This window comes from Herpailurus yagouaroundi, unplaced genomic scaffold, assembly GCF_014898765.1.
Source record: "Herpailurus yagouaroundi ecotype Mexico unplaced genomic scaffold, PumYag 139, whole genome shotgun sequence".
In the NCBI taxonomy this organism is placed as follows: domain Eukaryota; kingdom Metazoa; phylum Chordata; class Mammalia; order Carnivora; family Felidae; genus Herpailurus; species Herpailurus yagouaroundi.
Genome location: NW_024412394.1, coordinates 24,204,650 through 24,225,622, shown reverse-complemented (window position 1 = coordinate 24,225,622; position 20,973 = coordinate 24,204,650). Strand labels below are relative to the sequence as shown.

At 36.9% G+C, this 20,973-nt stretch overlaps 1 protein-coding gene across 2 annotated transcripts in view; it reads left to right on the top strand.

Annotated features, from left to right (window-relative positions):
* The window catches only part of KHDRBS2 (KH RNA binding domain containing, signal transduction associated 2), a 645,642-nt gene extending 629,235 nt beyond the window's left edge, over positions 1–16,407 (top strand). The window contains exons 16-17 of one of the 2 annotated variants that reach the window (XR_005789805.1): positions 8,628–9,041; positions 16,185–16,407. The gene's annotated coding sequence lies outside the window, so the exon portion shown is untranslated. Of the gene's footprint in view, positions 1–1,017; positions 2,728–8,627; positions 9,042–16,184 lie in introns of those variants that run through there. The other variant, XR_005789807.1, reaches the window with a different exon arrangement.
* Positions 16,408–20,973: the final 4,566 nt, after the last annotated feature.

Below are 20,973 nucleotides of genomic sequence, written 5' to 3'. Positions count from 1 at the left end.
GTCAATGGAGATGTAGATGACTAAATTATGAGAGATGCTTAGGAGGTAGAAATGACAAAACTTGATGAGACTGGAAAGACTGGAACCATGTATGACTCTTAACTTTCTGCTTCAAATCTGCCTGATAGCTCCATTTACTGAAAAGGAAAAACTAAAGAAGTACGAGGAGTTCCATCTTGATTGGGTCAATTTCATGATACCTTCATGACACCCCAATGGAGATGTTAAATAAGCATTTGATTATATTGATGTGAAGCTGTTATATAAATGAGCCAGAGATGGCCCCTAGGTCATTTATTTCTTCACTGCAGGCTGAGACCCATTAGCTCAAAAGCCCGCCAGAGACAAAATCAAATTTTTACACATCCATTTATTTTTAAAATAGGCCAAACAAGAAGATTTTTTTAGCCATTTAGAGCCTTCCTGTTTTTGCATTCCCCTGTAAAATTTCATCCCATATCTGCTAGCACTAGATGACCCCAGGGCCATGGAAATTCCAACCCTGGCTGCCCTTCTGAGCTCTCTGACCCAAAGACTGCCTGCCAGGCTGCTGAGCCACAGTGCCTACATACAGAAGCCCCCTCTCCAACCCCCCCCCCAGGACTTCCCCTGTCCTCCTCCCCTTCTGAGCAGCAGCCCTGGGCCAACATCAGTGGACAGACCCCTGGTGTGCGGGATTTTCCCAAAGAATTTACCAAAGCAGCTCCCAATAAAGTTTGTGAGTGCTACTGCCACCTTGTGGTCACATCTTTTTCCTTGATCAGCCACAAAATCCTTGAATACCCCCTAAAGCTCCAAGGAAAGATGTGTCCTCAGATGTCTCCCTGGATATAAGTAGCATAGAGATGGCACTAAAGGCCTCCGAGTGTCAATGATACTACCTCAAGAGGAGTATACAGAAATAAGGCAGGAGGGTTCAGGAGTAAATCTGAAGTTTCAGAATGTGAGATCTAGTAAAGAAGAAAAGCATGTAAATATAACCACTTGGTTAATTCCTACTCATACTCTATCACTCAGGCCAGACACTGGCTCCTTCAGGACAAAACCCTGTCTCTTCCCCCATCAAGCCAAGCTGCATTGGAATGACCACCCTCTTCTCTGCTCCTGTGGTTTTTCTATGTTTCTGCTATACCACATATTCTTGGTTAGTATTTGTCTCCACATGAGGCTGTCCTGAGGCAGAATGTGTGTTCATCTCTAAATTCCAAGGATCTACCACACCACCTGACAGTGCAAAATACAGACTTTCTGACTGAACAGATGAATGAATTGCACAATCTGACTGTATTAGAATGGGTATAGGAAAGGGTCGTGCTGCTAATGTGGTGGCAGAGGGCTTCAAGTGTTTGGGGAACACTAGGACATCTTTTGCTTCCATGATGATGGTATGACTGGCCACTTCTCTTTCTCATTACAAAGTCAGATTCCACTCTTACCCTAACATAAAGATATTGGGACACTGGGCTCCCCAGTGCTGTACCATAGGGACTATGTAGAGATAACAGAATAACATGAAAATATCGTAAGTAATTAGAAAGGCAGCTAATTTCACAAAGACTCAAGCTGGCATAATACAGAAGGCCTTTTTAAAGTATACCTTACAATGTCATTATATTAATTCGGTTTTGCTTCTTTGTATGAAATTTAAAATAAAGAAAAAGTGGCATGTTAGGTCAATTTGTATAAGATCTGAATATGAGTTACCTCTGAGATAATTCTCTTAATTGGAACCCCTTTTTTGTGATTTCACTGCCATAGCTTTTGATTCTCATTTAGAGGGGCAAGGCTGGTCTCAGAATGCAATGGCGGCATTAGATCATTGCTTCAGTATATTTTTTACTAAGATACATGTACATCATTCACAATTTGGCCTGTGAAAACAAAAACTAATACTAGAGAAGTCTGTGACACACATCACAGCCTTTAATGATGTAGAATAAGCACTCATAAATACTTCATAGCAAATAATAAATAAATGAAATGCATAAAAGATGATGGAGGCTAATTGAGTGAATGCATTTATCTTCACAAAAGGTCTCTAGACACATGGTGGTACAATATCCTCTACTTCCTGAACTATGAAACAGAATCAGTTGTAAGATATAGTTAATGAAAGCTTTTCAGTAAAAAAAATAAGTAATCAGCAACTTTTTGGATATTGATTATGAGAAGCACCCTGATTTCAAAATTTAAAAAGTGTGTCTTATAAATGATTTTTAAAAGCTCTATGTGTCACAACTAAAAACGGAACTGAATTAATTTCTATGTCAGGGAGAAATGGTTAGCAAATGTTTTAGACTTCAGTATTTAACTTATGTAATTATGATTATATATAACTGTAGATAATTACATGTTAACTTATATAAACATTATGTTTTATTGACTTATTGATATCTGTTGGTGAAAATACTGACTGAGGTTGGTACCTCCTTTGAGATATGAAATAAGTAAAACTTAGACCTAAGTATGAAAATCCCACACACTAATTTATTATTGTTGCTACCAGTAAACATATTTTCATGATGTTTTAGCATCTATAGGATGCTTTCACAATCATTTCTCGGTAATCTGATTTTATCCTTAGATCTATGCTATTAGAGGTTATGAAGATTAGAGGTTGTACATTTGAATACATACCATATATATATACTCGTTTTCTACGAGCTTTTTCCTGATAAAAGTTAGATACAAAAGAGTCCAAATACCTAATAAATCTTTCTGATTGCATAGGTGATGAAGTGTGTTTTTCTGGAAGGTGTTTTTCTGGTATTGTGATCGTCAAGGAACCTCAGGGACTGTTCTGAACACAGGCAAAAGCCAAAGTACAAAGACCATAGCCTTTACAACTTTGTAAGCTCAGGAAATCAGAATAATTATCTTAATGATGGACAGATCAATAATATATACTGAGGCCTCTTTCTACAATTCCCCAGTGCTTTACATTTGCATACCAATAATAATGCCCATATAACTTTTTTTGTTAATAGTTATTTATTTTTGAGAGACAGAGCATGAGAGGGGCGGGGGGAGGGCAGAATTAGAAGCAGGCTCCAGGCTCTGAGCTGTCAGCACAGAGCCTGATGCGAGGTTCAAACTCACGAACTGGGAGATCATGACCCGAGCTGAAGTCAGAAGCTTAACAGACTACGCCACCCAGGCACTCCTATAAATTTTTTCTAATATAATAAATGGTCCTGTCGAGGTGAGGAGTTTGTGTATTCTTTTTTTCTTTTTTCTTTTTCTTTTTTTTTTTTTTGGCCCTACCTACTTTGTTTAAATCTAAAAGTGCTCTCTAAACACAAACTATTATACTGCACATGCTGCTCCAAGCGTTTATTTATTGTTCATTATGGAAAAACATACCTCTATCTACAGCACTGTGTGCTCATTTATATAACATTCCTGTAACTGGAAACTACCAAAAGGAAAAACTGCCACTGTGTGGAAACATGAATGCTTTCTTGCAGGCTAGGGAATTGACAAGATCATGCCATTACTGAGCAACTAAACATGGTTCCAAGCACTTTACAGGGACTGACTCATTTAATCCTCTCAGCAACTTTAAGAATAGCTGTTATACTATCTCTGTTTTACAAATCAGGAGATTTAGGCTCAGAGAGATTAAATAATTTTCCATAATCATACAACTTGTAGATGTTAAACTGTCCAAGGCACACACACACAAAATATGTGTTTCCTGGAAGAAATATGAGTGCTACCACCATCATAATCATCAGCCTAAAAAGCCGTTCTATTGACATGGGAAATGGGGGTGTTATCAGAGGTTATATAGAGAAAGTAAGGGTGATCCATTATCACATGAGTTGGAAACATAAAGCTAAACTCTTTTTTTCTGACTAATATTTCTGAGCCTTTAATATTATGCTCCATAAGCCTCCAGGGAGGCATGTAGTTTTCCCAACACATCTGACCACCCATCTCACTACCACCCCCTTCCACATACAATTGCATTCCAGGAAATGCTATGCCAAATCCTAAGGCTATCCATCTCCCATGCCAGAGCTCCATGGACTACTTATTCAAATACATTTCCTTCAAGAAATCTTTCCTATCACCTTCATCCCTACAAGAAATATCTTTTTAAAATTTTTGAAATGTCTGATACAGTAGTAGTTAGTTAATATAAGTTCTAACGATACATATATATACATATATATATATATCAAAAACACATATATGTCTCTATGTATACAGATCAGAATACACACACACCAGAATTTACACATTTAAGTGAACTATCTTTTAAGTGCCAACCTTGGGGAGCCATGCATCACCCAAATAATTTTTTAAATTCCTTTGGGGAGCTGGCTTTAAAAATACATCTTGGGGCACCCATGTGGCTCAGTTGGTTGGGTGTCCAACTTCGGCTCAGGTCTTGATCTCACAGCTCATGGGTTCCAGCCCCGCATTAAGCTCTGTGCTGAAGCAGAGCCTGGAGACTGCTTCTAATTCTGTCTCTCTCTCTCTCTCTCTCTCTCTCTCTCTGCCCCTCCCCAGCTCACACTCTGTCTCTCTCTCTCAAAAATAAATATTAAAAAAAAGTTTTTAGATAAAGATAAAAAATATAAATAAATAAATAAATAAATAAATTGAAAACCACATCTTAAGTATCCTCATGATTGTCCTCATCCTTTCAGAATTGAAGAATTTCTGCAAAGAATTAAAACTATTTGTAGCAAAATGAAATTGAGAATGTCAAGTAATGAAATTGATTTTCTTACAGGACTTACAAATTGGTTCTGAGAACGATGCCAAAGTGGATTAGAACATAGATGTTAGAATATGATGGTACGGTTTAAACACACATAGGCTGATGACACGCCTGCTCTGGGGAAGCAAATGCAACTTGTTACATTATGTGAGAGGTTATATATTTCAGTGCCTCCAAACAAATTAACTATATGAAATCCTTAAGTATATAAGACAATAGTTAACAAAGGAATGTGAAAATGAGAAAGTGTATGTCCCTCCTTGCAGATAAAAATAAAAACTAAAAAAATTCACTGCAAAAAACAAAATCTTCTGTTATTGAAGTAAGGGATGGGTAAAGGGAATATCTTCTGTATGAGTCTTTTTTTTTTTTTAATCTCTTAAGGCATCCTTTGAGTTATATCTGCTAAACCCTAGGACTTCCCAGACATAATAATAGAAAAGTGACTAGGCTTGACTTCAAACAGACCTGATTTTGAATCAGATAGACCATGTATAGATAAGTTACTTAATCTCTCCAAGTCTCACATTTCTCATCCAGCAAGTTATTAAACCGAGAGGATTAAATGTAACAATGTAAAGATGCACTTAAACTAATGACTGTTACAGCCTCAAATAAATGGCAATAATTTATTTAATAATTGGAATTTAAACACCTTAATATTTAAACATGTGGAAACACTGCTTTGCCTTGATCTCTATCTTTGCATAGAATTTTTAGTATTCTTTCTACCAGCCCTTTAACCAATATTTACTAAACATATCCTAAGCACAGAGCATTGTGCCAGAGACTAGGGATACAAAGGTGAAATGAATAAGTTGTGTTCTTAAAATCTTAGGGTTGATTGGAGGGGGTCCTAAGTGGCTTAGTCGGTTAAGCATCCGACTTTGGCTCAGGTCATGATATCACCATTCGTGAGTTTGAGCCCCGCTTCAGGCTCTTTGCTGACAGCTCAGAGCCTGGAGCCTGCTTCGGATTCTGTGTTTCCCTCTCTCTCTGCCCCTTCCCCACTCGTGCTGTGTCTCTCTCTTTCTCTGTCTCTCTCCCTCTCTCTCTCTCTCAAAAATAAATAAGCATTAAAAAAACAAACAAACTTAGGGTTAATTAAAAAAGTGAAGCTCATACCATGTTGCAATACCCGTGAGAAGAAATAGTCCAAGAAAGATACACATGAAGAGCTGGAAGAATCTTACAGAGAAAGAGGTGGAGTCTGACAGAGACAAGAAAGACTAAAGTTCTATAGGAAGATGAAAGAAGATTTGGAGGGTCTCAAGCTGAAATGTATAGAAAGAGAGGTTTTATGTAATTACAACATTTATAAGCCTAAGAGTGGAGACCCAAAGGTAGAGTATTTTCAGGGAAGTGCAATTTGTTCCGTTGATTTACAGTTTCAAGTGCTTAAAAGTAGACTCCAGACACATTTGTGAGGCCTGAAATGCTGAGTGAATGGAAGTGGACTTTGTGATAGCATTTATAAGCCACTGCTAGCTTTTGAACATGAGACTGGTCTAAGTGCCATATTTTAGGAAGCCTAATCTAGAACCATCTGATAGTGTGTGTTGAAGAAGAAAAGATTAGAAGCCAAAAGACCACCAGGAAAGATGTTGAAGTAGCCCCCAGGAAAATGGAGGTGCGTAGCTGTCAATAGAAAGAAGGGCATGTTGGTGATTGAAAGCTGGAAGGCTGAAGGACTTATTTGGAAGCTGGGTTTCTTTATCAAGCACAAGATTCTAACAGGTTTTATGCTTTTGGGGGTGGTTTGGGCATGCTTTTGGAGATAAGGTTAGCAGCTTTTGTATCATCACCTGAAGGAGTTGTAAAGAGGAGCTTGTTTCGGAGAGTGGCAACAAAGATGGAAAGACAAGAATGAGTATGAGAGAAAGACTTGACAACACCAAGTCTCGTGTTCAAATCACACATTCATATGTGTTCTGTCTTTGCCATCTGTCTGTAGGATCTGCTACTTGGTAATGTCCACAGCTTCTGTATCGACTTACCTGATCCCTTGTATGTCTGTTAAAGAAAAGTTTTCTTATCATTTCTCTTCCATGACATTAAGGGTGACTGGATCCAGTTCAGCCAGCAAAGACAAAAATGTATTCTTTGCTTTTTACAGGGCAGCTGGTCACTCTCAGCATAAGAGAGTTAAAGTCATCTGGGGGTAGCAGCTAGCTATTATGTTGACACTAACATTCTTCAAGCCAGATAGTTATGAATAATAAAAAGGGGGTCCTTAGAGAAGGATAAAATTCCAGAATGACTTACTAAGCTCCCCATAGTCTTCTGTTCCATCCAAAGGAGTAGGACATTGTGATACTAGTGCAATGTTTTCACATGTTCGGTTGGCTCCTAAGTGTTGGGTTAAACATTGTAAAATGAAATTTTAGACAAGCCACTGGAGTCCCTTAGAATAAATATATAAAATGACTGAAAGATTACTTTCCTATGGTTCTTCTATAGAACTTTATATATCTATTTGAACTTTCAGTGGAAACATTTACACTTACACTGAACTAGAGTGATATTGTATAGTGAACACTATGTAGCCTTCACTCTGCTTCAATAATTATCAATATTTTTTGCCAGTTGGTGCCAACTCTTTCATTATCTCTAGTACTTTTTTATTACAATATTTTATTTTATTTAAGTTTATTAATTTATTTTGAGAGAGACAGCATATGCTCAAGCAGGGGAGGAGCAGAGAGAGAGGGAGAGAGAGGATCCCAAGCAGGCTCTGCATTGTCAGCATGGAGCCCAAACACAGGGCTCAATCTCGCGGACCATGAGATCATGACCTGAGCCTAAACCAAGAGTCAGACACTTAACCAACTGAATCACCCAGGTGCCCCACATTTCTATCTTTAAAAATCTATTTCTGACATAATGAACACACTTCTGTCATATCATGTCTCCTTAATATCATCCAGTACCTATTCTATATGCACATTTCTCCAATTATGTCAAAGATGTTCCTTTGTAGTTAGTTTGGTCAAATCAACATCCAAACATGATTCAGACATCACTTTTAATTATTATGTCTGTAACAGTCCTCCCTTCATTTATTCTTGACATTTATTTATTGGAAAAACACATTTCATTTCATATTTTATAGCTGGGTTGCCACCCTATTTTCTACTTCTAAAGCAAAACCATAATTCATTCAACATCCATTCAACTACTGTATAATGAATAGTTACTATGTACAGGACAGTATACTAGTGCTGAATATGATTCAAAGATGTCTGTAAATCATGGTCCCTACTGCTACAGGGCTTCACAATCTGAAGGAAAAGCAAAAATAATAATGCACAAATATAATGGCAACAACATGTCAGTAGAAGTTAATTAAGCTGTATAAGATGCTATGTTTTAAAGGCAGAGGCAGGATTTAGAAGATAAAAGGATTTTTTAGGGAAGTTGGCATGTGACATGGATGGTTTCGAACGGCCAGCAATTCAACAGGCATGAGAGAGCTAAAAAGAGAAACTCATCCTATGACTGAAAAACTTGAGGGGAAAGGAAAAAAAAAAAGCCTTAGAGGTGGAGGAAGTAAGAAATAGCATTCAAGAGATTATAAGTGAAATAAATCAGCTGATTCAGGACATTTGTGAAAGAGACACAGGTAAGTAGGGGGCAGATTTGGGAAGATTTTGAATGGCAGGCAGATTGCTTGAACATGTCTTCTAGAACAGGGAGACATCGGCTCCACTCATTTTTTCTATATATTGGAGACTGTGGGACATGATGTAAACATAGATATTCCATTAGTAAGCAACATGCATCAGCTTATTTCATAAGGAAGCTTAAAAAACTGTTTATGTATTCCAATAGCAATCATTTTCAAATATTTATAGCAAGCTGGCAAGATAATTTAATGTTTTATTTTGCCCAACAGCTAGATGCACTACTTAGAGGAATACAAACAAATTGGAGCTGATTTAACCAACACATACTTCCCAGAAGCTGAGAGACCTTCATGAAGCAAGGATGAATTATTTGTGGCATAGTATACAACAATAACAACGACAGCTGAACAAATCTACCATAGGAGAAATAGAAGATAACCATTAAGGATAAATATACTAGCCCTGAAAACCTCAGACTCTACCATTTTCATCTACTGTGAAAATACAGTAATGTTTGTAATATGTCTTTGTTTTTGCTTATCGACAATAAATATATACTGACCCGGACATTCTCTCTTTACTAGCATAATGCCAATGGATTTTCATCATTAAAGATCCTCAAATGGACAGTTGAATTTTCAAAGCTTTCAAAGAAAGTATATATTGAACTTGTAGCTTGGTTGGTAAGTATTTTCTTCTTGCATGCTGATTCTATGTATTCCATATCACATAAATTTTCAAATATTTTTGAGTGTACTCATATACCAGAGTTTGTGCTAGACTTGTGAGGAAATTAAATTCTGCATAAGGTGTTGTCCTGCTATTCCAGAGGCTTATATCCTAATACACATAACTAAACATATACCTATTGAAGTAAAATTATAAAAAAATTTTTTTTAACGTTTATTTATTTTTGAGACAGAGAGAGACAGAGCATGAACGGGGGAGGGGCAGAGAGAGAGGGAGACACAGAACCGGAAACAGGCTCCAGGCTCCGAGCCATCAGCCCAGAGCCCGACGCGGGGCTCGAACTCACGGACCGCGAGATCGTGACCTGAGCCGAAGTCGGCCGCCCAACCAACTGAGCCACCCAGGCGCCCCTGAAGTAAAATTATAAGCAGGATTGAAATAGAGGTTTCAAATTGGATTCAGTTAAAGTTTTTCAACAGTAGCACAATTGACATTTTAGACCCGATCATTCTTAGTGGTGGAGAGCTGTCCTGTATTGTGGGATGTTTAGCAGCATCCCTGATTTCTACCCACTAGAGCTATAACACCTTCTTATTAGTGACAACCAAAAATATGTGCAGATATCACCCTTATCTAAAGACTGAAAAATCACCTGTAGTTTTAAACCTCTGTATTAGATGGAAAGTCTTATGTGCGTGTTGTTAACGAAGAGAACTTGCAGTTGGGGAAATCCAGGAAAGTCCATAGAGGGGAGGGTGGCTGGTAGATGTAGGCTGAGAAGAGGAGAGCATTTCAGGAATAGAAGAGATAGTGAGAAAATGGCCAAGCTGGAGATGAGAAGCCAAGTGGATAAGTATAAATTATGTTCCAGAGTCACATGCAGCAGTCAGTGTTCGGGAGGTGGTTAATACAGAAAAACTGAGCAAGTAAAAAGCAATCAAATCATGGAGGTCCTTGATTATATGAAATAAAAAGATTCTTTTTCATTTTGTAGGGATGTCATTGGAAAATATAAGTGAAATGAATAAAGCATCATTTGGAAATGTTAAAATGGCAGTTCTGAACAGAATGATTTGGGCAAATGAGAAAGTCCATTTTAGGTGTGAGACTCAGTTAAGGGCATAATTTGGCAGAAATTGGAGAATGTATTTGTGGGAGATGTATTTCTCAACACGGGATGACAGAAGCAAAACAAGTGAAGAAGTAAATTCAATAGCTCGCTTCTATATTTGATCTCATAAATTGTTGTTGAAATTGTTTTCTCATAATAGAGTTGACACTTCATGACAGAGCTGATTGGCAGATGTGCCCAGATTCTCTGGGATTCCATGAAGTGGAAAGTTGTAACTGATGTCGAAGAGTATAAAGACAAAGACAATATTATTTTCAGAAATAACTCTCTAGTGACATAGAAACTATGAACGAATCTAGGCATTTAAATAAGCTTGGCGATGAAAAGTATTCAATTAAAATTCCAAGGCCTATTGGGGCACATGGGTGGCTTAGTCGGTTGGGCGTCCAACCTCGGCTCAGGTCATGATCTTGCAGTTTGTGAGTTCAGGCCCCAAATCGGGCTCTGTGGTGACAGCTTAGAGCCTGGAGCCTGCTCTGGATTCTGTGTCTCCCTCTCTCTCTGCCCCTCCCCTGCTCGCACTCTGCCTCTCAAAAATAAATAAACATTAAAACAATTTTTTTTTAATTCCAAAGCCTAAAATTTCTCTGCTCAAGTTAATATTTATCCACATGAAGGTTCACACCACACGACCAGACTTTTGAAAGTCTCCTCATTTCTCTCATGCCTTTAGCGAGTTTTGATCGAAGTTTATCTTCATGTCCCCACTTGGAACATGAAATATTAAGACAAGACATAATTCAATTCCATGTGATATGCAACTGTGACACTAGAACCTCAGAAAACCCCATCTAAAGGGTTAAAATACATACTCAGTATTACTCTTGATTCGTAACTACACTGTTCATTTGCTCTGAAAATATTTACTGTCCCTCCGAATAGTAAAAGCTCTTGTGTTCAGATGATACGGTGTTACAAATAGGGAGTAAAGGAAGCAACAAAGAGAAAGTCCTCATTAGTCATCACTCTACCTGCAACCCCACATCTCCTTCTGTCCTTGCCCAAGTCACCACTGACTTAGATCTGAGAAAGGGACATTTCCTGATGTCACAGAGACCTTCTAGTCTTTGTTTGCCAACAGGCTAGTATTTTCATTGTAGAAGTTCTTAAACTTACCCTATTTGAGATTATAACACCAAAAAATTAAAACATAGTTGTTGTTTTCTTTTTTAAAAAAGAATATAAATTCAGTAAGAGATTAACTGAATAAGAAGAAATAAGGATTTAGGAAAATCAGTGGAAAAAATTTAATCTCAGGCACAAGAATTTTGAAAAAGCAAACTCTAGTTTCATAAGCAAGGAATTAAATATTGGTGGAAATTGAAGAGAGGGTTTTTGTTTATGTGTTTGTTTTTTCCTGGCAGTTAGATATAAAATAGGTAATAATTGGAAGAAACTTGAATAAGTGAGACAAGTTAAGAGACTGAGGCAATAATCCAGATGTTGCTCATTTATCAAAAACAATTTATAAGGATCCTCAGTATTAATGGCACTTTATTAGATACAAATTAATGCTTACTTGAACTCGGGCAGTGACTGCAGAGATGGAAATGATCCTACTGAATATTAATAAAATGATTAAACCAGCTCACTGTCCATTTTTTCATGAAGCCTTTATTCCTACATTTGTTAGACTTTATGTATTTGAAATAGATCCACAATTTGGGGATGCTTTCCTAAAATAAACTGCATTAAGAATCATGGGGAGAATTTTGCTCATAGTTGCTGATCAACTACTTGTAGTCTGTACTGAGATGACATATTTTTTCTGAGTGAACAAAACCAAGTTGTAAAAATCAGGGGGAGGAGAGTTGTTGGGGAGCAGTGCAACTCCCTCCAAGTTTCATGAAAAGCTCTATTTCTGTCAGTCACCAGATAATTGAAATCCATCCCAATCTTATAAGAATGCTTTTAGTGAGTTGTGACTGTGTTCACTAAACGCAATGAATGTGCCAAATGGCCACCATTATTGATCACTTCAGCCCTGTGGCTTCAGACTGGAAATGGTTTTCAAGGGTCCCAAAAGCGATTTCCAATTTTTTTAATTAATTTCATCTGCAGCACTGTGGACTCAACTCATTCCAGCCACATCTGATCTGCACCATCAGGCCACTTGGAGTAACTGCTAATGAATAAAGAAACTGCATTTGAAAGACTTTTTTTTTTTTTTCTTTGACAGAGAGACTTTTTTAATCCTGTATAATTTAAAATTTACCTGCAGTATTAGACAACTCAGTTTTAGTCCCACTTTTGACTTTTGCTTAAAGTATGAATCAAAAAAAAAAAAAATCTGAATGACCCAAGAAATCTAAAAATATGATTGAAAAGTGAAATCTCTCAGTCATTCCTCTAGCTTGTCAACATATGTTCACCATTTGGAATTTTTGAAGTAATAGTAATTACAATTAGATGCTTTTTCAGTATTTTATAAAATTGTTAGGTGATATAAATGAAATGAGTTTTCTTTTATGTAAGTTCTTTTTGGAAGGATAAAATATTTAAACATAATCAGTGATCATATTCATCTATTTTAAATGCTTGATTAATGTAAAAGTGTTTCATTCTATGTGTTAATATATACTCTTGGATGAAGAAATGTCCGTGGGCTCCTATTTTTATTTCTTCAATCTTATAGCCAACAAACATTTGTTGATACAACCGATTTGTGTTAAATGCAGTACAAGGAACTGGGCATGTGAGGGCATATTAGACGTAGCTCCCCATTTTCAAGGAATTGACAAACTGGAACATGCAGAAAAATGTAAAAAGTGCCGTCACTGAAATGAGTACTTAGAATACATAAGTAGAATACAAGTTTTGTATCCTTTTTCCAGTATATTTAAAATCCTGACAACAAGAATCTCAGAATTTTCCTATGAAATGGCAACATGAACGTGTGGCTTCTATAAACTGTTCAATATCCTCACAGCATCTAAAGAGCTTGAAGAAATCTAAAGTTAACTAGTAGTTTCTTTTATATAAATTCATTAAACATTTCCCATACTCTGACATTCCTATGAAATCTTTAAAACCCACCACATTTTATTTGGGAACTATCTTTCTGAGTCAGAATTGTTTTTTTTTTTTCCCGTCTCTGTTTCTTTCCCAATTTTCTCCTCAATAAGTCTAAAAGCAGTTCTTTTATTTCTCTGATAAATATGATTTATCTGCTTTTGAAAGAAAAAAAAAGAAACACTGAAAAACCTGTGGTGCATTTTCTGCTTCAGTAAATGGGTCACACTTTGTCAAATTCTGAATATATTAAGCTTTTGTGAAGTTCTGTTTTTCTCAAATACTAGGTTGCTACACTGGATATCAAAGGGTAATTTATTTTGTTCTAAGTAGGCTTTTACTCAGTTCATTTTTTTTTTACCTTAAATCATGAATACTTCAAACAAGATAACTCAAATAAATTAGAATGTTTAAAGAAGGAGAATATTGGTTTTCATTTATATTTGTGAAATTGCATGCTGCCCTTCATATATGAAGATGATTACTTCAAACTGAGATCTGTAAGATATCTGTTTTGCTAATTTTCTTGTGGCAGTGATGAATTTGATGCAATCCATCCCTAAGAAAAATGGCCCTGTCAGAAAGTAGCTTCTACCAACAGGGAGATCAACATTTGCTGTCCTCATAGGGACTGACCCTAAAGCATAGGCACCACCAAATATAACTACATATTAACAAAGGTAGAAAATATGTATAATCAAGAATATGCCTTTTGCTATCAATTGCCTAAACATTTTTGGTTGAATCTGAACATTCACTTTTTGTATCCAAACTATTTTTTTCAATTGTTTATGCTATAACTTTAAGGAAGAACCAATATTCCATCAAACTCTCCCACTAAGATGATAAAATGCAATATGTACATATTCTTTTTTAAATAATTTTTCGATTTTAGAGAGACAGAGAGAGCAAGTGGGAGAAGGGGAGAGGGAGAGAGAATCTTAAGCAGGCTCTACACCCAGCAAGGAGCCCAACAACACAGGGCTCAGTCACCATGAGATCATGACTTGAGCTGAAATCAAGAGTCAGATGTTTAACTGACTGAGCCACCCAGGTGCCCTGCAATATGTATACATTCTAATTTAAGACATATTTTGTTCTAATAATGCACCCAGCATAATGTCTGGAATATCACAAGTGCTCATAAAGTATTTCATTCCTCTATTTCTCCATATTTATCATGATAAATTATCTTGAGAGGGTTTAATTCTCATACTAGGTCCATTTCTAAGTGTCACATAACACACTTTTTTTTTCCTGAAGATCATTTAGCATTAAAATAATATTTACCAATTACCAGGTAATATTAAACTTTATTTCGATTTGCACATTTCTACCAGCCATCCTCAAATTATTTGGTGCCAGTCTTTTCACAAACACAATCATTCCCATTTTCTTTCAGAACATTTTCATAAAGCTAGAAAAACAACACCAGCCCTGTTAGAGGAATAAATGGGCATATAAGTGGACACTAATACCTACATCTGGCAACCAACTTTTACCTTCTCCATATAATCCATTTCCATATCTCTTTCAAACCCTGTATTTACATCTTCAGAGAGTTTCATAGTCTTCAAACCAATTACCAGTTGGGTGCTCCTGTTGATTGATATATGGCTTTCTTTTCTCCTCCAGTTTCAGCCAAATGTCCATTCTTGAGGAAGAAATATTGAAATAAACTCAGACTCCAGACTCACATTCTGACAATCTGTGCTATCCCCACAACCACCATCCTACAGTGAGGTCTCCACTGCTTCACACAAAAGTGGTTGACATTGCTTACCTCCCTCCTCCAATCCCCTTTCACCTGATTGCCCTACTGAAAGAAAGCTTTAGAAGTATTTCCACCATATTGTTGCTCCCAGTTTGAAAACTTAAATGATCTTCCATTTCTATCAAATCAAAATTAACCATGTCCATTTAAGGCCCAATACTAACTCATCTTTGAATGCCACTGATATATTCATCGTCAAAACTCAACAGACAGCCTTGTACACAAAGTCATGAGCACATATATTTGATAATTAAATTTAATTCAGGCACTATTGTCTTGAAAATATTTTCTGACCCTTCCCCCTTGTTCCTGATTTGGTGAGGTATACCTCCCCTCTCAGTCTACCTCCAGAAAATCCATCAGAAAATGGAACATGCTGCATTGTCATTTTTTGCTTATTTGTCTCTATCCTCCACTAGAATGTAAGTTTTACATTCTAATGGGCAGAAACAGTTCCTATTCGTCTTTATAGCTCTAATTAATATCTACCAAAGTATTGACATGTACTGGCAAAGTATTGGCATGCTAAAAAATGATTATTGAAAGAATGACATTTCCTAAATAAGGTACTATATTTCTGATTCCAAAAACTTACTGATGTATCTCTTCCAGGTAAAATGCTTTCTTTACCTCTTTCTCTTTCTTTCTTTTTCTTACCTCCTAAACTTGGATAAAATTTTACTTCTTTGGAAATAGTCAAATGTTCATCAAAAAAAGGGAGATATGACTTGAGCTCCCAACTTAAAATAACTTCTTTCTAAAGCAATAGTGCCTCTCACTAAGGAGTTTAAAAAGCCACAGAACCAAAAGACACCAATAGGTAGTATATGCAGAATCTTGACAAAAGTCTTCAGCATTCAACTCAGCCCTGGACACATGCACCAAACTCCAAGATGTCATTCTTTGGGGTAGTTTATATCCCCCATACATAGAGCCCAGCTCTTCCCTTTTAGTGATATGATGAAATCCATTCCCTGCTCATCCCTCTTGCCACTGTCTCCTGGCCACTCTCCTCTCTTGCCTAATGTCTAAGGACCCCTAAAACAGAAAACCCACTCCATTGGTACCTATTCTGCACTTCTTCATTTCAGGCATTAGTTCAGAATTGACTCTGCTCTGTAAGTATATACCATATTGTTGCCATAATACAACCCTTTATTGTATGTGAGAAATTTCCCAAGAAGCCTTTCTCAATATGTACCTCTGGTTTGGTTCTAGGTACTTTCCTCCAAAGATAATCCTAGTCACTGCCGACAACATTGGAAACTTCAATAGTCGGAACTGGAGGCCTTCACCAGAAAGCAGTCCTTTACTCATGTTTTTGCTCTACCTTTCACTCCTGAAATCAACTTTGGTATAAGTATGATCCTCAGTTATCAGACCCTATCATATATCTATGAAATTTGAAAATAAACATGTGTTTAAAATATGTGCATATCTACATTTCTTTCGTCTGATTTCTTATTAGCTCAGTATAATATTTAACAAGTAGTTCAAAAAACAGGAGTAAGAAAGTAAAAATAAATGAAATTTTCAGTCACTATCTCATTTTATAGACTTGTCATGAGCACACTATGAAAGCACACTCGAGTTGTGTGTTTCTACAATGTCAGCTTTATTTCAGTCATAAAGCAAGGTTAACATAATTATGAAGCAGGTTCAGGATTCCAAACTCAATGACATTTCACCATGTGATTTACTTGGCTTCTTACACAGCATATGGAACAGAACACAAGACAAGTACACAACAAACAACATACACAGGGTTAGGAAGATAATGAACTAAACACGAAGTTAGTCTGTGAGCACACAGTTGAGATAGGGCCTCAGTTGGATCTGAGTGAGCTCTTGGCACTTACTGCTTATTATGGTTCAAGCAGTGAAGGATCTCAGTTCTGTTCAGAGATCAACTGGGCAGAGCCTTCGGCGGCAGCTGCTTTTTAAGTGGTCAGACATAGAGGGGTCATGGTTGAAGAGTCTGACAGTTTGCTACAAAAATCCTCCCTTTTTAAAGGGATTTAATCATTCTTGGGCCCCTGCAGACCTCCTGTCTTTCTGCTTGTTGTAAGTTGTAGGGTGTCAGCTGATGCTGGTCTCAATGATACTTCATAGCTTCAGTACCCCTAACTGCCTGCATCATTGCTTGACACAGATCCCTGCTTGACATGAGTGACTCCATCTTGCTCTCTACAAGACCATTATATCAATACATAATTTTGCTATCCCTTTGAGCTTTAGGAGTTCATTTTCAAATTCCCTACTGCGTATCTTTAAACGTGTAGTGACCCAGAAACCTGTAAATGGTTGAAAGAACTATGTGAGGGAAAACATTAACTCACAGGTGTAGGACTACGAAATCCCTACAAGATTATATTTGACAAAGCAAGACCTGTAAAAATGTATTTCCACTAAGTAAAAATAATGTGGAATCTTATGAGGAAATTTAAAATTTATCTAATAAATTTAGATCTAATACATCTAACATCTAATATTTTTCAGAGTTTTCACTGTCCCTTTTATCTTTATTTTCAAACACATTTATCTTCATTCATAGACTGGACGTGCTGTACTTTAAAATTCAGCTTTATAACACCCTAGATTTTCAGTATTATTGTTGATCAGTCAGTTTCAGAACATATAAAGCTCTTTAAAACAAATGTAGACCTAATGCCCCAGAACCCACTTGCCCAAAAGGTTTAGTAAACTCCCTCCAGTCATTTTCAGATTTGATTTTTTTTTTTAAGTTGTGTTTTTCTCACAAAAAGGCCATTGCTTCTCAAGGTGTGTCTCTATTGAATGTGTACATTCAATATATGTGTATATTTTTGATTAGTGAGAATGGAATCTTGTTTTTCTTCTCTTTGCCACAAAATAACAAAGAATATCAATATGTAGTCTTCAGTTATATATGGGCATGCAGGTGATGTAAGAAGATATGCCAAAGTCAGGACTGCAAAATTGCCTACAAACACTGTAAAATAAAGTCTGGAGCATGATTCCTTGCCTGTTTAGAAACAGCAAGGGCTACCCTATTATCCATGTAAGTGTATTTTTAGCTAGGTTCCATGGTGGAAAATGTGACCCTTTGCTGACTTTGGAGTGGATTCCAGTGAGAAAAGTTCAGATTAGAACAACTAAGTGAAAATTCACACATGCCCTATTGAAGGACAACAAACAAATATTAGTTTCTCTGTAATTCCGGCTACAAGGAGGGCCATATGGACAATATTACCTCTAATACTGCAGACATTAAAGTCTGGGTTGATTAGAACACCTTCAGAATTAGTAGCTAAGGCATTTTCCCATTTTCAGTGTTTTTACAGATCAGACTTGACTGCCTGTGCTGATTAGACAGAACAAAGGAAAAGCTATAGGAAAACTGGAAATCTTATGCACTTTTACATGCATTAGTCCTTGAGATCTAAAACATATTACATTTGCCTTTTTAAAAAGGCCATGGTATGGTTTTTAAAAGAACCTGGAATAATATAAAATCCCAGTGGTCTAGACAAAGATCCAAATTAGAATTGCATACAATACACACAATATGCATACAATGTGTGCTAAGAGAATTCAGAAGTACAGCAATCCCTGGGGAAGGGAGTCCAAGAAGGCTCATGGAGGTGGCATTTAGACAAGTATAGAAGGAAAAAGAGCATTTCAGACATGCAGTTTGTTCAGTGGAATGGAGATGGACCCATATTGTTTGGGAGCAAATAATTGGGTTGGAACAAAGGATTTCTTTATGAAAGTAAGAAACTACAGAATTGAAGAGATGTGTAGGGACCAACATGTGGGGTTCCTTAGAGCAATGGAGTTTGAATAGCAGGGAGATATTTATTCAACAAATAAATGAGCCCTGCTATGTGAGAGGTATTGCAGTGGGCATTAAACAGATATCTCTGAAAAAGGGGTTTGAGCTTGAGGAAAAGGCAAGTGAGACAAATTTGACTGAACAATGCAGAAAAGACTACAATGAGGATAGGCCAGATTAAGTTGTATTGAATTAGCCGAAGGAAAAAAGGGATACACATGTGATAAGAGACCATGAAATGAAGGAGATGCAAATGAATAATGTTATGAAATAAGAAGAAATTGGACTGAATGGTAGATAATATGGGAGGAAGATTAGAAAGTTCAACAGATAAACTGGCTGAAAGTAGATTATGCTTTAGGATTCGCTATTAAAGGAAATTATGCTTTAGGACTTAAGAATGTGCAATGCAGTTCTGATGCTAACAATCCAAATTAGGCCAGACTGGACAGGTTAAACACATAGCCCCACAGGTTAAGGGCACAGTCCCCCACAAGGCTGCTCCCACTTTAGCCACAAGCTTTAGGGTTCCCAAGCTATCCATACTTGGGACCAAGTGGCTACAAATTTGGAGGTGCCCGGTATCCCTTCTGGTTTGATAATTCACTAGAATGATTCACAGGATTCAGGAAAGTGCTAGTTTTATTATAAAGGATAAAATTTAGGACAAGCTAAATGAAGAAACCTAAAAGAAGATGTGGGAGTTCCCAATCATGAAGGTTCTGTGTCCTCAAGATGTATCAGCCTTTCAGGATATTGATGAGAGTCAGCAGCTCAGGAAGCTGAACTGAGCATCACTGTACATGATTTTTTTTTTTTTTAATTGGAGTTTCATTACATAGGCATGATTGGCTAAATCATTGGCTATAAAATTGAACTTCATCTCTAACCCTCTTTCTCTCCCCAGAGATCAGGCTGGTATCACCAGATTCAAAGCCCCAAACCTCTATTTACATGACTGCTCTTTACTGCCTGGCCGGCCCCCATCCAGACTCATCTGGTTAGCATAAATTATATAAAGGCACTTCAGGAGCTATCTCATTAGCATAAACAAAGGCATGGATCAAGAGCCCCACCTTAAAGAACAAAGACACTGCTATCTTGAGAAAGCCAAGGATTTAGAGGATAGGATCCCTCTCAAGAACCAGGGACAAAGGCCAGCCACATTCTTTACTACACAACAGAATGAATTGAAAGTAACTCTAGGCTCTTTTAGGTGGGATCTGGCAGTTGAAATTCCAAAACAAACTGGAGAGAAAGAAAAGAGGACTAGAGTTGTGACTTTGGTCACAAAGAATCCCATGGTATAGTTCAGGGTTCACAGCTACTCAGCAAGGTCTACAGTCCTTGTCAAAAGGATATTTATGGGAAACGCAACCCAAACAAACACAGCATATTTTTCTAAAGAAAACAACCCTAAGCCTGATACTTTAGCTGATAACATTAGTTTGAATAGAAACTAATTCTTGCATCTTCTTTTTTAACCAGATGTCTAAAATATGTATGTTTTACAAGCATATAAAACAAATCCCTAAAGAAATTGTGATCTTAAAAAATATATAAATCTAAAATTGACATAGCAGTGACTTCAACTTTTTTTTTTTTTTATGTTATTTATTTTGAGAGAGACAGAGTACCAGCAGAGGAGGGGCAGAGAGAGGGAGACAGAATCTGAAGAGCTGTTAGCACAGAGCTCGTTGTGGGGCTCAAACTCACAAACCAGGAGATCATGACCTGAGCCGAAGTTGATGTAGCAGTGACTTAAAATACTTCATTTTTATTACACAAATGCAAAAGTCATGAGGTCAGCATTATTAATACCCCTTTATTTTGTGCACTGCATACCAGCATAAACTTAGCTGTAATTACTCTCTTTTGACATGTCCTCAGTTCAATTCATTGCCACAGATTACTGCAGTTATCAGCTAAGAGGTAGAACAACCAACCCAGTCCCTATACTTGGAACAATACCTACATGCATTTGCCTTTGAGGATGATTGTATCCAAAAGCATTATCTTTCCTCTTATTCAGTGACAGTGGCACAAACAAAAACTATGTGAAAGATTTTTTTTCCCATTTCAACTCTTTATTATTCAGTTTTAGAATGATCAGAAATGGATTCCAGAAAGAATATGCCTTACTTAAAAGATATTCATGAGCAGAAAAGGGATATATTATAAAATACACTATAT